Source organism: Silene latifolia, chromosome 4 (genome assembly GCF_048544455.1).
Source record: "Silene latifolia isolate original U9 population chromosome 4, ASM4854445v1, whole genome shotgun sequence".
In the NCBI taxonomy this organism is placed as follows: Eukaryota; Viridiplantae; Streptophyta; class Magnoliopsida; order Caryophyllales; family Caryophyllaceae; genus Silene; species Silene latifolia.
This window is the reverse complement of record NC_133529.1, coordinates 60172240-60190105: the sequence shown is the minus strand read 5'-3', so window position 1 is coordinate 60190105 and position 17866 is coordinate 60172240. Positions and strand designations below refer to the sequence as shown.

The following is a 17866-nucleotide window of genomic DNA, read 5'->3' as shown; positions in this document are numbered from 1 at the left end:
CTTTCTTGATTTACCTTTGATGTTGTATATATAGCTCATGTGTTGCCACTTTTTGTAATTAGGGTTTTGCATGTTTAGGTTTTAATGTGGCCCTTTAGGTAGTCATCTACTTGTTTATTAATTATAATCGATGTCTTCATCAACCTTCTTAGTTTAACATTTTGGATAATATTAAATTTAATGTAATCCCTGTACTTTATTTTCAATATGGAATGGTTCACTTTTTCTATGAACTTGTTATGTATTTCCAAATGCAATGTTCTTTACTTATGAGTTTCATTGACTTTTACATCTGTTATACTTCCTTCTGTTGTTACAATTTTATTTTGTTACATTTTTTAGGATACCCTGCCCCCCTACTTTTCTTTTTGTATTCTGCCGCTCTTAACTAGATACATTTTGTTGATGTTGCTAGACACACACCTTCACCTAGCTAGATACACTTTCTCCCCTCTCTATTACTAACGAGTTCCGCTTTAGTTAATAACTAGGTACACATCTTTAATCAGCTGCATACACTGTTTTAGATCTGGCAGATACACACCCATAAGATAAAGTTGGCTAGATAACCTTTCTCTATTGATTTGTTTTAAGATACATACACTTTGTGAAGTCACTAGTTACACATCTTGGTGCTACATACACTGTTTTGCCAGCTAGATAGACTTACCTTAGTTCTGAGATACATGACTTTTGGCAGTTACATACACTTTTCTAAACTGCTAGACACACATATTTAATTAGCTACATACACTGTTTGAATGTGCTAGCTACACAACCACAAGATAACGCAATATTAAGATAAACTTGGCTAGATAGCCTTTACTCTGTTTATTTTTTTCAAGATATATATACTGTTTTGAGCTGCTAGTTACACGACTTTGGGCATTTACATACACTGTTTTTGATCTGATAGATATAGACCTTCAAGACAAAGTTGGCTAGATATCCTTTACCCTGTTGATCTGTTTTAAGATACATACACTTTGTCGAGTCACTAGTTACACATCTTGACACTGCTACATACACTGTTGTTCTTAGTTAAGAGATACACGACTTTTGGCAGTTACATACACTTATCTAAACTGCTAGACACACATATTTGATCAGCTACATACATTGTCTTAATGTGCTAGATATACAACTACAAGATAAAGCAATATAATATGGAGATAGAAGATAAACTTGGCTATTTATCTTTTACCTTGTTTTATCTGTTTGGAGGTATATACATTGTTTTGAGCTGCTAGTTACACATCTTAGGGAAGCTACATATAAGGTAAAGAAAGTAGTTGTCGGGTTCACGACTTTGGGCATTCCCATACACTTTCCTACAACACTAATCTCTTGTTTTACATATACAGAAATGATGGATTTAACGATCAGCAATCATGGTGCGAGTACAAGCAAAGAACAAGCTATTATGCGAGGCAAAACTATGTAAGAGAACCACTAAAAGGAAGATAAATGATGATGATGGTGGTGGACATTGTTTTCTACGTACTCGTATGTCTCCTAAAATGCTGATGTCATTTATCAACAGTGGTTTAAGTGAGAAACAAGTATCTGATATTAAAGACATGGGATTTGGTGGCCTTCTCACTCTTAAGACAGATATGGTGCCGGGTGCTCTTGGTCATTGGCTTGTTACCCGTTTTAATTCTGCGTCTTGCTCTTATATGAAAGGTCAGTTTCATATAACAGATGAAGATATTCATTTGACGACCGGTATTCCAATCAGTGGAAATGAAGTCCAAATAGCTTCCTTAAATGATAAAGATAAGGATTTTCTTGAATTGAAGAGTAGTTGGATGAAACAATTTGATAAAGAACTGGCACACGTGGAGACTAAGGACATCCTTAGTCCGCTTATCACGCAAAAGGAGGGCGGGGAGCGATTTAAAAGGAACTTCATTGTATTTGTTGTTTCTACTTTTCTTATGGGTGTAAAGGGGACCCTTGCAAGTCTTCGAGTCCTGAAATGTCTTAAGGATGTTTCATCTGTTCAAATGTTAAACTGGAGTGGGTTTACCGTAAAACAGTTTATTGAAAGTGTTGACTCGTGGAGAAGTTCGAAGAATGATTGGTTTGGAGGTCCCATCATGGTTTTTGTCTTTTGTTATTTAGATAGGGTGTCCTACAAGTTTTTCTCAGTTCCTCGTGTCTTCCCCACGCTAGCAAATTGGACAAAAGTTAAAATTTCAGAGAGGCTTAAGATTGAGATGCAAGATGGGTTTGGAACAGAGCCGTTCTTCCTCGGATTGTCAAGGGTGTAGTTAAGGAGATAAGTTTCATTGTTCCATCAGCGGTGCTGAGTATTCTAATCAAAGAAAAACAGAGTCCAGTGATGAACTCAAGGCTTCCTCAAAGGCTGGTCGACCGATACTAAGCGGATAAATGCTATCAAGGTTACGCGAGAATCGCAACTATTCTTGCAGATTCTTATGCAATGTTCACAAATTCTTTGGAAGCAACCAAAGTTGTTCACCCTGACTCTAAACTTTTACAACATCTAGCTTTAATGGATGAAGCTCTTGGTGCATCTTTGTCCTTCATCACAACCAACGGATGACACTTTGAAAAGATAAAGAAAAGGAAGCAGTTTCTAATGAAGATGAACATGACAAATCAAATCTAATCCATGGTCTAAGCTAAATGGCAAGTCATTTGAATCAAGATGAGTTGTGGGCAGCTTGTTGTAAAATTAGAAACTGCCTTGGGAAAACGGTCGGTTAATGTTCAAAGTAATGTTAACAAGAAAGGGAAATCTACTATCGGTTTCTGCCAGTCACAAGAGGAGTTGTGTGAACCGTTGAATATTGATAAAACAGCTAAAGCTTCAACTTTGTTCCGTCGATCACCAAGGTTTACACACCAGTCCCCTTCATGTAAACTTCAAAGTTCAGAACCACATCAAGTTGTTGAGAAAAAGTTACACGAGGATGGTTTACACATTGCAGACGAACATATGGAGAGTAATGTTCAAGAAATCAAAATCGCTTAACCTTTTCGATTCCAAGACTCCACTCCAGACTTGCCAAAGTCAACTTCTCCTATCCTTCGGACTCTCGATCACAAAAGGACTTGTTTGAACCGCTGAATTTTGAGAAAAGAGCGAGCTTCAACCTCAATCCGTCGATCACCAAGGTTTACACACCACTCCCCATCAGCTTTTACACCACCTTCATTCAAACTACTAAGCTCAGAATCAGAAGATGTTAAAAATATGTGTGATGGTTTACACGTTGTAGATGAAAACGTTGTAAAGAAAGCAAAATCTGCTAACCTTGTGGATTCCATCATGGTGCGTCTGAAGAAAGCAGAATCTGTTCCATCCGAAAAATTGTCTAAGTCAACTTCTCCTATCCTTGTGGAATCTGAGTCACAAAAGGAGGAGTCTGAACCGTTGAATGTTGAGAAAACAAAGACAAGCGGAACCTCATTTCGTCGATCGCCAAGGCTTATACACGACTCCCCACCAGTGTTTACTCCTCCTGTGTGTCCATCACCTGATCCCTTGACCCCAACTGAATTCCCACTAGTTATTAGCTCAGAATCACAAGAAGATGTTTTGCAAAAGATCGTTGATGATGCTTTAAATATAAATGTAAATGTGGAGCCACTTGAAGTTGTACCACTTTTTTCTTTGCCCCCAGATGAACCAACAAGGGCTAAGAGGGTTAGAGTTCAGACAGGAGCTTTTCGATCTCCTTTTCTTCAAAGAAGTATCAGACTTGACGGCAAGGTGAATAAAAATGAGAGAGAAGCACTGGACTATGTATTTTCAGAATTTTCTGATGACAGTTTGTACGGTACTTCAAATTTCTTGCTAGATACATTCCAAACAATTCTTCATTTCATATTTATAGTTAGGTAGATACAGTCATTACTTTTCTTAATTTATTTTCTCATTTCATTTTGATTGAACAATTATGTATGCAGTGAGATCCTGTTCAAAATTGGTACAGACATTTCAGTTACTCGAGCAAATTTGAAGATGCTAGTATCAGGTGATATAGTGCCTAAACAAGTGATACATGCCTGGTGTTGCGTTTTGAATAAATGTGAAACAATTAGAGCACATACTTCACCTTCTAGGTTGTATCTCCCACTGTCTAGTGAAGTAAGTTCTCAAATTGATGACAATTTTACGGGGGCATCTTTGGTAAGTATTTACATTTGCTAACCTTCTTGTATGGTTTTCTGATATAGACATTTTTTAAGAACAAATATTATACATTTGCAGATCTTTGTACCTATAGTTTCTGAGAAGCCATTTGCAATGTGTTTCAACTTCCTAACAAAGAAGTTGGAAATCTTACATTTGATGAGGCCAGAGATGGTAAATTTTGCACCAAGTATTGAGCCTACGGTATCCACATTTCAGCCTACTTGTTTTGTTGATGCTATCATACGATATTAATATTATTTGCATTTTTGAGAAATGTTTGAATTTATATGTCCTATGCAGAAAGACTTTGTTATTAAATGCTTGCTCAAGAAAATGCCGTCTATAGTAGCTGTCCGTGACATGAAGCCAGAGGAGATTATTCTGAGGTCAAATCTTGGTAATGGAAGTGATTCAGGAATTTACCTCAAGCGGTTGTTGGAGAAATACAAAGGAGAAAGAAGGACTTGTGTGTTGGGACTCCAAGATGTAAGCTTTTCTTTACAATGTTTTTCCCTATTTATTTACTTGTATGTATATGAGTAGTATAAATCAATGTTCCTTGTTTTGTAGAACAACCAAGTTAAGGTTTTTGGTACAAGGGCATGCTATGAGTTGTTGTCTTTTCTTTGGTAATCAAGACTTCCAAAATCTAAGAAAGAATCCGGGAGGTGCCACCAAGGATACCCGTCAATGTCAGTTGTTAGACACAGAAATATTGGCTCGGGTAATCAATGCCCGCAAGGATGACAAGTAATTTCTAAACTTTTATTACATATTTGTTTGATTTTTGTTTTAGAAGTTGTGCTAATTGTATTGGTTTGTAGGTATTTGGATGAAATTATCGTGGCCCTTTGAATGGATGAATGTCTGCAGAAAAGCAATGAAAAGTTTGCAAAATCGTCAATGGATAAGGGATACGGTTAGTATATAAACATTTTTCATTTAATCGACCAGATAGGTGATCAAAATTTTGTAACAATATTTACATTTGTAGGTGATTGACATGTTTGGTGTGATGTGTACATATAATCGACCAGATATTCTGTACTTGCCTTCAACAGTGAGGGTATGTATCTAAGTAGTACATTTTGAATTTACTTTTTACTTTTCCCTTTTTTACTTCATTTTTGTGAGGAATAATATGTCATCTCAACTATGTTCCAAAAGAAAAAACAGATGTCATATATTTGTTAGTATAGTTTATTAACTTATTTTTTTAATTTGTCAGTATGCTAAGCCACAATTAAAGGTTAACGAGGTAAACTTTGTTTGGTGCCCTCATCTTAAGATGCACTACATGCCAAAAGATGGAGCTACTATTGAGAAGGTAAAGTTACTAATGTCCAAACTGTGATAATATATGCATAAAATACTAATTACCATGCATATCCTAGTTACTTACCTATGTAAATCATTTTGCTTTTATGTAGGTTTTTTTCACAATCGGCAAAGATGGTAACCATTGGTTAGCTTGTGTGTCTGATCTCAAGGAGGAGAAGAACTACATTTTGGACTCTCTCGGAAATATAAGAAAAATGATAAGAAAGTCATGGAGGAATATAATACTTATGTGGAGGATATTGTATGGTCGCCATTTTTTATTTTAATTCGATCTAGAAGTCACAATCTAAGATATTCATACAAGTATTTTTGTTGATTGTTTGTTGTTCACAGATAGTCAATGTTGCAAATCAAATACCGAGCACCAATGGTTACAAGCGCGTCAAGGCCATCGCTTGTTTCCCTACAAGTGAAGGATGTCCCTCAAAGAACCAAACATGTTAGTTTGTTATATATTTTTGTGTTATTTTTTGCTTAATGTTAATTATTTTAATATCATTTTCAATATCATATGTTGCTTGAATAGTTTTGACTGCGGAGTATATGTCATGAAGTTTCTGGAAGGTGCAATGTTCAATCTGATTTGTGGACGGACAAGAAACATTACAAAGTGAGTTTAATGGACTTGATAATTCATATATGTTTTATCTTAAATTTTCTGCCATTTTATCTTAAAATTCTGTCATTTCTGTCCCATGTTTTAAGAGATTCGGCCAGCTTTACATTACCTGTTGTAGACGGACTGTAATGATACCCTAAATGCACCCATGCTAAACCGTTATGTGGGAAATGCACCCTGTCTTTAAGAAAAGCACATTAGCGTTAATACACTCAGGGAAGAATTATGGGAACAACTTGAATATCCCTAGTCCAGTCAACAGAATCACTAACAATGAAGACTGCTTGGACCCTGGTGGAGGATATGTACTTCTTTCGGGCTGCCATTTTATCTTAATTTTCTGCCTTTTTTTTTTGTTTTGCAGGACTTGATTGCTTATCGTCGACAAATTATGTTGCAGCTGATAAAATGGGAGAAAAACATTTCTCAGGTATCCTTTTTCTGTATTTTTATATGTTTGATTTGTCATCTTAGGAGTCGTTCAGGTTGGTACAGTTTTTTTAATTGCTAGATACACTCCTTCAGGTTGCTACATACACTTTTTAAACTAAAAAAAAAATCAAAAACTTGAACAAGGGGTAGTTTAGTCATATTAGGTGCAGTAGCAGAATTAGGATTTCGTAGTCAATATTTTTTCATTGTTCAGAGAGATGATCTCCCATGATAGTCTCTCGTTTCGCGTTATGCTGCTTGTAAGTTATAAGTCTTAATTCCGTTAGTCTACTGAAAGACGTATCACGTTTGAATTATTGTGTCGGAATGCTGTAATTAATTTAATGGTCAACTGAAAGGAAGAAACAGTAGGAAGGAAAAGACTAAAACTTCAATCATGAGGTGATGAGAAAAAGAGGGAAGAGTGTGAACCTTGCGGTTTTCTGAGATGCCTACTGTCAGCCAGCAATTGCGATTATGTTTTTTTTAGTTGTAATATTTATAAATTAAATATGAAGTTCCGTTAGTCTACTGAAAGACGTATCACTTTTTTGAACCGCTAGATACACTCGTTAATATGGCTGCATACACTATAGTCTGTCACTACATACACCTTACACTTCCATATGTTGCTTTAAAATAATTCAACCTCATGTCATTCTTTTTTTAATCTCCAGGCGATTTTTCACAATGGTTGATGATGAAGATTATTGGATTATTTTTTTTAATCAAGCCTCATTTCAAAGGATTCGGCATCAGTTCAAATTTTTATTTTTCTTGCAAGAGTGGTTGTACTTTGAAGAGGTTGATTAAGTCGGGGTGACTTTTGTCTAGTATTTCACATTTTTTAGTTTCCTTGTGCTGTTTGTATCCTTTCAAAGGAAATAACTTGGAACATCTGTGGTCAACTAGATACACTTGTTTAGACTGCTAGCTACACTTGTTTGTACTGCTAGATACACTCCTTCATTATTTTTAGAAAAGGATGTTCGATACAAACGCCATCTTTGTAGGAGAATTCAGAACTTTTTGTCCATTTTTCCATCTAAGAATATGAAAAATTTAAGACTAAATTTATATAACAGAGATGATGTGTTTTCCTAGTTTATATAAACAAGTATACAATGACGCATTGTGACCATACACTTTTTCGGACTGGTAGTTACATTCCACGAGTCCATAATAAAGAAAAAAAATGATTTGGTTGGAGTAATTTGATGTTCAAGAGTTCATTGTGACCATACACTTTTCCGGCTAATTGAAATTCTATTATTAGTATTAAATTATCATACTTGACACTTTTGATCAAGTTGTCTATAAAATCGAAGTAACGAGAATGAGGAAAACTTACTATAATGCTTGACACTTAATAACAAATAAACAACACAAAAATTGAAGAAATTTGAAATGTAGTACTCCGTAATAGTTTTGCATAACATGCAACAAACAAAGGATAATTACTAATTACCGATCAAAATGTGGATTGTAGCCCATCTTTGAAGTTATAAAATATAACCAACATTATAAAAAGTGCAGTACAAATTAATAATCCGGAAAGTAATTGCGGATTTCAAAACGAATATCACTGAAAACATCATTATCACCTTCAACCCAATCCACCGGGTCGTTTTCCCATGCAAGCGGAACTGTCCCGAACTCAAAGGAAGGCCCCTGAGCATACAAATATGCCACCAGTCCCAAATCATCTCTATTAGCAACCCATAAATATGGTCTTGACGGAGGTTTAACGTTTTCAAACCACCACCTTGAAGCTTCAATATTAGAAAAAGCGCGCTCCAGTTTGCGTGCTTGACGGAAGCATTCGCGCTCATCTCCCGCTCCAAACTCAATCATTGCATGTCCCTTGAACGACCCATTTGAAGAAATAGCCGGGTGGATAGCTTGAACTAAATTTAATCCAGCACCCCGAATAACTTCTACTAATCTGTCAAGATCATATGAGAGAGTTTCCTTTCCAAACCCATCTCTTGTGCTTGGCAAATTATAAAGAATACACATCACAGGTTTGACGTACGATATTTCGGAATGGCGTCCGAAACTTTCTATTTTATCATAGGATGCATCAGATTCATAGGATGCATCAGATTCATAGGATGCATCAGATTCATAGGATGCATCAGATTCATAGGATGCATCGAGACATAATTAGGGGATGATTGAGTATGCGATTATGGAAAGTTATTTGGTGTAGTTTCAAAGATAGATTAAGTTTGAAGTTTTTTGAAACAAACACATGAAAACCTATTTATATAGAAATAATTAAAGCAGATGCAATGCATCCGATGAATCTGATGCATAGAAACGTTTGGTGCATTCTATGAATCTGATGCACAGAAATAATCTGATTCATAGGATGAATGTTTTGGTGTGAACGAATTAAGTTTGAATTTTTTTGAACGAATGAATGTTTTTTTGAACGAATGAATGTTCTTTTATAAAGGTCAACCAAAAAGAATCCAAAAAGAATTGACACAAATTCTTACTTAAGACGGGCACTATCCGTCTTAAGTTGTAGACGGATACCATTTTGTGAGACAAAATGCGCAAATAGAGGATAGTGGGAGGCACATGGGGGTGCCCCCACTTGTCCCCCATATTCGTTTTGTGAGTGTAACTACCCGCCTTAAGATTCGACCCGTCTTAAGCAAGACCTACTCATTTTTAAAATAAAGAACTTAATCTTCAATTTGTATTTATATTTTATTTTTAATTATGTGTATCACACCTCGACTTTTGAGGGTACACAATAAAAGTTTGTATAATAATAGAGAAGCAAAGTGTTTGAACAGTGTTCCGGGTGTAATTCCAGAGCAGTTATTTGTTACCACCCGTGCTTGTAGAATGACGTCTTTGACTGAATCCTCCTTTCGGTCTCCTGAAACGATGAACAAACTGAGGGCTCGGCTTTGGACCGAGCGAACTCACTCCGACGCTCAAGTCAGTAAACTTAACGGGATAAGTTGTTGTTACTTAGCGAAGTATATATTGTAGAGAGATAAGGAAGATATTACCAGATGAATAGTGATTCTTAGGTTAAATTGTGGATCCTCTCCTCAATGAGGGTTGAGGAGTATTTATAGACTTTCACCTTTTGTCACGTAGTGGCCAAGTGGCCAAGTGGCTAGCAGGTGGAAAGACTGATGTACCCTCGGCCGAGGGACCCATGGCAGGCCGGCGGGCCCTGATGACTCGCCGCCGAGGGGTCTTGGATATGAGTTCGCGGATATGTGCCCCGGCTGGCTAGTTGTCCTAGCCGAGGCACAAGAGACAGGCCGACAGGCTGCGTCGGTTAGGCTGTCTAAGTCGTTGACTTGCTTGTGGATATCTTTGACCTTGCTCAATATGTTGACTCGGTCAGCGGGTGCAGAATATGCCCCATCAATTTGCCCCCAGCGTAGTCTATGCCGTGGTATGGGCTCCGATGTATGCTGAGCGTATATTCTGCGTAAGACAAAATTTTCTGCCCCGACTTCTTCTACCTCGGCTTGGTTCTGCTTAGGCCGTACCATATCCCCCCTCCACATGGATGTGTAATGGACATCAGATGTGGAAAAGAAAGTGGTGCTGGCCGAGACCGAGGTTGTGAGTGCCGTGTGCTTTTGATTGCCCCCGGGCGGTGCTGACAAGCTTGGTTGATCATGTGGCCGGGTGAGAACAGATACTTAGGAATTTGTTGAGGAAGATGAATAGGCAGAGAGATATGAAGGGGCGTGTTGAAGACGCTTGGTCACTGTTGCATTGATTGACGTTCAACTGTTGCAACGATATACATTCCGCGGTTGCATGTCTGACACGTGTCTGTTCGCTGATTGGCTGACATTTCGTGGGCTGTGCCCTGATTGGTCCTTCTTCATGGGCTTTCCCTTATAAATAGGGCAGTTAGTCCCTGAAATTGGCCACCAATTTCACTTTCTCTAAAATTTTCTTCTCTCTAAACTTCCGAGGGCTTCTTTCTCTTCTAATCTTCAAAGTCGTTACTTCGGCTAGTGCTTTTCTTCAAGGTAAACAAACAAATTTTTCTCAATCTCTTATTTTGTTAAGTAATTGTTGCTACCATGTCTTCTGCTGATGCCGGACCTAGTAACCGTGCGCCGGGGGGTTCCCCGTCGCGTCTTGATGAGGAGGAGATACTAGACGCCGTCCCGATAAGGTCTGGGGGCCCTAGGTCTCCTTCTCCCGAAGTTGATCCAAAAGCTTTGGAGGGTTGGGAGGTTGATGATGATGTTGATGATGACGATGATGATGCTGAAAGGGCTCGTCCTAATGAGGGGAGGCAGTACATCATGGATCACGGCGACCCTTGTAAGGTCTACCCTGACCGTGCTTGGACCCATAAGTTCGCCAGCTGTTCCGGCGAAACACTTTTCGAGGGCCATTTCTACTTCGGCAGGGGGTACAAAATTGTTATCCCTGAGGAGGGTCAGGCCGTCTGTTGCCCTCCCCCGGGTTGCACCGGCGTATACATCCGGCACCTGGAGTACGGGCTCCGGTTTCCGCTGAATGATTACGTTATGGCCATCATTAGAGCCATGAACGTCGCCGTGGCCCAGCTGCACCCGTTGGCTATTAGAACCGTAGTCGGCTTTGTCTGGCTCTGTCTCTTCAAGGGGGAGGTCCCAACGGTTAATTTATTCCGTCGGCTTCACCACCTTCGGCCGTCATTTCCTGGCCGCGTCGGATGGTACAGCGTGCAAATGGAGCCGGGTTACGTCTCCGTTGATAAGCTTTCCTCCTGCAAGGACTGGAAAGATCGGTGGGTGTATGTTGAGGTGCCGGATGACTATCCGCTGCCCCGGTCCTTCCAAGGACCAAGTTAATTTGCGGTGCGAGACTAAGGCGGGGCATGACAAATGGGTCACCCGGAGTAAGCTTAAGATGGACGCCAAAAAGGTCCCTCTTAATGCGGATGAGAAGCTGGCGATGAGGCTTTTTGAGGCGGACAAGAGTGGGGCGCCGAAAAGATGGATTCCCCCAACGCAGATCTTTCTTCAGGATGAGCTGCTCTGCCATGTCGGCCTCATACCGGCCCTAGCACAGGGTGAGTGGGGTCGGTGTGAGGCCCATCTCTGCTCTCAATGTTTCTGTTTTTTGAATTTTGATTTATTTCTTCTATTTAACTCTTGCTTTGTTTCCTTTGCAGACCACTTTGGACCGGACCTGTCTGAGGATATCCTCCGGAGAATGGGGCTTGCCAAGGACAAGACCGTTGCTGATTTGCATCCTAAGGCTTTAGCCCGTGATCGCAGAACGTCGCCGAATGATCTCATGGATCAGCAGCTGAAAGGCTTGAATGTGGAGGCGGCCCAGGCGAAGGTTGCTAGTAACATGCCGCGCCGAACGCGGAAAACAAAGTCTTCGGCGGCGACGGCGTCGACATCAGTTCCACCTCCCATCCCTTCAGTCCAGAAGGAGACGGTGGTGATCGTTGATATCACCAATGGGGGGGACTCCGATGCGGAGGGGTCTCCCCTTGTCCGTAAGAGGAAAGAGCCTGCTCCTGCCGCTAATGCTGCTGCTGCTGCCGGCAAGGAAATGCGTCCTCCGACCAAGAAGGCCAAGCATGGTACAGATCTATCCTGTGACTCAGACTTAGCCGGTTCATTAGGCGTTCCTGATGACAGGCTCTCCGGTATGTCCATGTATGTTGACACGGATGCTTTAATTGAATTTTTTGTAGATCAACCGCTGCCGTCTACCGGTCACACTATTGAACGGCGTGCCGAGAAGAAAACTGCACAGGCAAGTGGTCAAGATGCCACCGTTGTCACCTCCTTCCCGAAGCTTACCCCCCTTCAGATTAAGTCGGAGGGCCTAAGTTTGGCCAGGTTGCTGTCGAAGTGGGTTGATACGGCCGGTGCTCTTATTGTGGAGCAAGAGAAGGCCATTGCTGAAGCTGCCCCACAGCTCGAGCGGCTCAGGCTCGAACTCGACGCTGCGAACAAAGAAACCGAGAGGGCCAAGGCTGAGGCTGAGGAGGCAGTCCGTGCTGAGAGAAAACTCAGGGAGGACGCTGAAAAGGAGGTCCTTGCTGAGAGAGCCAAGGCCGAGGCTGCGGCGGCTGAAGCTGCTAAGCTGCTGGAGGGGCGTGACCTCGTTCAGAAGCACGCCGACCTTTACCGTACGCAGAGGGACGAATGGAGGGGCATGTTTCAGGCCCAGGGGAAGGTGGTTCGGAACAAGGATGCTATCATCGCCCAAAGGGAGGAGGACATTGAGACGCTCCAAACCGTTATCCTCCCTAACATGTGCGCCCAATACCGGGACCTGGCCGAAGAAGCTGCCAGGGAAGTGATTGGGGAGCTCTTCCCTCTTGATGGCTCCTTTCCGTGGGACAAATTTGATGAGCTGTTTGATGACAAGCTCGAAGCTAAGGAGAAAGCCGCGGAGGAGAAGGCCAAGGAGGAGGTAAGGGTGAAGAAGGAGGAAGAGGTGGCCGCGGAGAAGGCAGCCCTTGCTGAGAAGACTAAGGCGGCCAAGGAGGAAGCCGAGAGGATGAAGGCAGCTGAGGCCGCCAAGAAAGCCGAGGCCGAGGTCGAGAAAGCCGAGACCGCCAAGACAGCTTTCACGGGTCGCCCATCAAAGATGATGCTGCTAACGCTGCTGATGGCAAGCAGCAACAGGCATAGGGAGACGGGCGGTCGTCACCAGGCTCACCCGGCGTCTCGGATAGCTGCAGCTGTTCGGGAGCTAATTATTAAGCCTTTCCTCCCTGCCATCTTTTGGCGCTTCAAATGATATGTCTGTAACCTTTTGCTTTTCCTTGTTTTTGTAAAACTTTGGTAGGTTGCGTTTTGGCTTATCCCTATGGGGATGGCCGTCGTCTGTATTCTCCTCACTTGTAACCCGTTATCATTTTTAATAAGAGTTTGCTTATTTTGCCTCTGGCTTGGCCGCGGTCTTTTCTTGTCTTCGTCTGAGTTGTCTTCTTACGTTATTAATTGAGCGCTTCTTTTGTTTCTACCTCGGCTTGGCCGGGGCAGTTTAGAATGCGTATCTCAACTGTGTTTAACGTTTTTTTTTTTAAACATGTTAGCGTATCGACCGTTGTGTCCCCTGCCAGGCCTTCGGTTGGCCGAGGCGACTAGGGGTTACGGCGCGACAGCGTTCGTATCTGTCAACTCCGCTGGTAGTGACTGCCGTGGCGTCTACCTCTTGAAGTGACTGCCGTGGCGTCTACCTCTTGGGGTGACTGCCGTGGCGTCTACTTCTTGGGGTGACTGCCGTGGCGTCTATTTCTTGATAGTGACTGCTATGGCGTCTACCTCTTAGAGTGACTGCCGTGGCGTCTACCTCTTGGGGTGATAGTGGCGTCTACTTCTTGGGGTGACTGCCGTGGCGTCTACTTCTTGATAGTGACTGCTGTGGCGTCTACCTCTTGGAGTGACTGCCGTGGCGTCTACCTCTTGGGGTGACTGCCGTGGCGTCTACTTCTTGGGGTGACTGCCGTGGCGTCTACTTCTTGATAGTGACTGCTGTGGCGTCTACCTCTTGGAGTGACTGCCGTGGCGTCTACCTCTTGGGGTGACTGCCGTGGCGTCTACTTCTTGGGGTGACTGCCGTGGCGTCTACTTCTTGATAGTGACTGGGAGGGAAATGAACACTTTGATGGAAAACTTGGACGATTCTTCATTAGATAAAAACATGCGTCGGGGTGCCCACAGTTGTCTTAGGCACCTCCGCCGCTATACAAAGTATTTCCTGTCAGTGTTCCAATGGCTCATCAAAGGCACACCCTCCATGTCTGTCAGCCGGTATGTGCCCGGCCTCATTTCTTCAACCACTTTGTAGGGACCTTCCCAGTTAGCCGTCAGTTGCATCCATGAGGTCGCCCTCTGTTGTAAGGATGGGCTTTTCCCTTTCTCCGACTTCTTTGCCACTTTGAGGGATTGCATGTTGCACCCTCGGCGGATATCCGGATGTTGACCACCTCGTCCTTCTCGTCCCCGGAGACGAGCTTATGCGCTCCCCCCGGTCCGAGACATACATCGTTGTCGGGGCCCGATGGACATCACTGCGTCGGCCTCGCTCAGGGTGACTCGGCCTATGAGAACGTTGTAGGCGGACGAGCCGTCAATGACCACGAACTCGGCTAGGACATTCTTAGCCGCATTCCCCTCGCCGAACATCACCGGCAACGATCGACCCCAGGGGGTACCAGTGCCGGCCCGAAAAATCGTACAACGGATTGGTGCAGGGGCTCAAGTCTTCAACCTTCGGACCGAGGTTGAGAAAGCACTCCCGAACATGATGTTCGTGTAGGCGCTGTGTCAATCGGCACCTCTTGACCAGGTGGTTGGATATGTCCAAGTGGACTACAAGTGGGTCGTTGTGGGGCGATGACTCCTCGTAGTCCCTCTTCCCAATAGTCATATCGGGGACGTTGGAAGCGGGGATCGCTGTTTTGGGCACAAAGTTGATGGCCTGATCTGACTCGTTCAGGTGCGTTTGTGCCCATGAGCGGACCCACCGTTCTCGTTGTCCCCGATGACAACATGGATCACTCCTATCCGTTCAAAGACGGATTTCTTATTTGAACCGCCGCATCGATCTTTTGGCCTTTGGCAACATACTTGCCGACGCTCCCCTTCCGGATCGGCTCTTCAATGGCATTCTTCGAGATGCGGCGATTGTCGATAAGGTGACCGGTGTGGCCGTGGTACTCACAAGATCGCTCGTGTCACCGTCCCCCTTTGGCTTGGGGGGCCTTTCCCACTTCTGGCCCTCGTTCTTGCTCAGGGCGAAGACCTCGGCGGCAGATACGACCAGGGGGTGTGATCATTGTACCGCTTTTGGTGGTACAGTCCCGAACTCCCCCCGGCGCCCGCCGAGTTCTCGTTTTCATGGACTGTCGTCGACCGTGACCTATTATTGTCACGGCGTCCTTCATCCGGGTTGTCCTCCCGGCGGCTCATTCTCTCTGAGTGCCCGGCCTCGCTAGGGCCTACCCAGGTTTTGTGGTAGTCCTCCACCTTTATGGCTTGATCGGCCATCTTCCTGGCGGACTCCAGGTTCAGGCCGCCGCACTTGATGAGCTCATTTTTTAAGTCTCCTCTCGGGAGGCCTTTCATCAGCGCGAAGGCCGCCAGTTCGCTGTTCAGCTCACGAATTTGCTGAACCTTGGCGTCGAACCTCTTCACATAACTCCGGAGAGATTCGCCTCCCTCCTGTCTGATAGTCAGGAGGTCCGATGTCTCAACGGCCCTCCTCTTATTGCAAGAATACTGGGCTAAAAATGTGTCCCTTAGGTCGGCATAACAAAGATATCGACCCATCGGGTAGCCCCTTGTACCAACTTTGTGCCATCCCATGCAGGGTTGTTGGGAAGACTCGGCACCAAACCTCATCAGGTTGCTCCCAAACCGACATGTAAGACTCGAAAGCCTCGGTGTGGTCGGTTGGGTCGCCTTCTCCTTTGTATGATATGGGTGGCAACTTTAGCTTAGTTGGCACCGGGGTCTCTAGGACGTAGGCACTGAGGGGCTGTCTGACCACGTGTCGAACGACATGCGGCGATCGGCTCCTCGCATCCCTAGTCCGGCTCCTCTCCCCGTGGCGGGAAGGGCTTCTTCTCCGACTCTGGTGAGTCGGGCTTCTTCTCCGACTCTGGTGAGTCGGACTTCTTCTCCGACTCTGGTGAATCGGACTTCTTTCACTCCTCTGGGGCGTGCCTCGTCGGTGCTGCGGTGACGCCGTCCTCCCGCGAGTGCGGGAAGGACTCAGGTCTACCACTAGCGCTCTGGGCTCCCCCGGCGTCTTGACAGGGTCAGCTTCCCCTAGTGCTCCGTTCAAGTTTCTCGGAGTCACATTTTGGGCCCTGGTCTCCTAGACGGGTTCCGCCGCTCTTGTCGGTGTGACAGTGTGAGCCGGCGTACTACCAATTAGGTCCAGGAGTAGCTTCAGTTTTGCTGCATCAACCACATGTCCCATGATGGTGACCTGGTCGGCGGGCAGCGGTGTATCTTGTATTATTGGCATCCCGTACTCCGGTTGAATTACCCGGCCGGTGGAGGGCTGCGCAACTCCAGAATTGTGGACGGTATCATCTGGGTAGAATTCGGTTTCGTCAGTCACGAATACCTCTTGTTGTTTCGACATCTTCTTAGCTTTTTGGGTGGGTTTTTGTTTTGTGTTTTTTTTGTTTGGGAATGAATGTGACTAGCTTCTAGTATCTTTTCCCACAGACGGCGCCAATTGTTCCGGGTGTAATTCCAGAGCAGTTATTTGTTACCACCCGTGCTTGTAGAATGACGTCTTTGACTGAATCCTCCTTTCGGTCTCCTGAAACGATGAACAAACTGAGGGCTCGGCTTTGGACCGAGCGAACTCACTCCGACGCTCAAGTCAGTAAACTTAAAGGGATAAGTTGTTGTTACTTGGCGAAGTATATATTGTAGAGAGATAAGGAAGATATTACCAGATGAATAGTGATTCTTAGGTTAAATTGTGGATCCTCTCCTCAATGAGGGTTGAGGAGTATTTATAGACTTTCACCTTTTGTCACGTAGTGGCCAAGTGGCCAAGTGGCTAGCAGGTGGAAAGACTGATGTACCCTCGGCTGAGGGACCCATGGCAGGCCGGCGGGCCCTGATGACTCGCCGCCGAGGGGTCTTGGATATGAGTTCGCGAATATGTGCCCCGGCTGGCTAGTTGTCCTAGCCGAGGCACAAGAGACAGGCCGACAGGCTGCGTCGGTTAGGCTGTCTAAGTCGTTGACTTGCTTGTGGATATCTTTGACCTTGTTCAATATGTTGACTCGGTCAACGGGTGCAGAATATGCCCCATCAAACAGTAAACGTGAGACATTAGACAACGAAATAACACTTCGCAACTTGGGCAATTTCTAATACCATGATGCGTTAATTAAACATACTTCTTAGAAGTCTTTACTTAAATTTTGGCTTTTTCAATTTTTCGGAATCCTATTTTATTTTAACTGCTAGTTTCACTTGTTCAGTTGGCTACATACACTTTGTTTGCCTCCTAGTTACACTCCTTTCGCAGCTACAAACACTCTAGTCAGGCCACCTCCCCTATTTGAATACAATGTATACACTAACCCCCTCTATACTCCGTCAATCCATAGTCAGTATAAAAACAGTAAAAAAACAACAGCGTAAAAACGTACATAAAAAAAAAGTTGGAAGTTAATACAAAACCAATCTTTCCAAAAACTACATAAACCAAAAACCCATTGAAATCGGTTTTTTAAGTGAGTACATAACATTACAAAACATAACAGACTTTTTTGAGTGACATCTACAAATGCCACATATATCACAAAC

The 17866-nt window shown here is 43.6% G+C and overlaps 1 long non-coding RNA gene across 1 annotated transcript; it reads left to right on the top strand.

Annotated features, from left to right (window-relative positions):
* Positions 1 to 3888: 3888 nt before the first annotated feature.
* LOC141652254 (uncharacterized) lies at positions 3889 to 4514 on the top strand. Its single transcript, XR_012547081.1, has 3 exons — positions 3889 to 4165; positions 4247 to 4372; positions 4472 to 4514. It is a non-coding gene; the product is annotated as an uncharacterized LOC141652254 (long non-coding RNA).
* The last annotated feature ends 13352 nt before the right edge of the window (positions 4515 to 17866 follow it).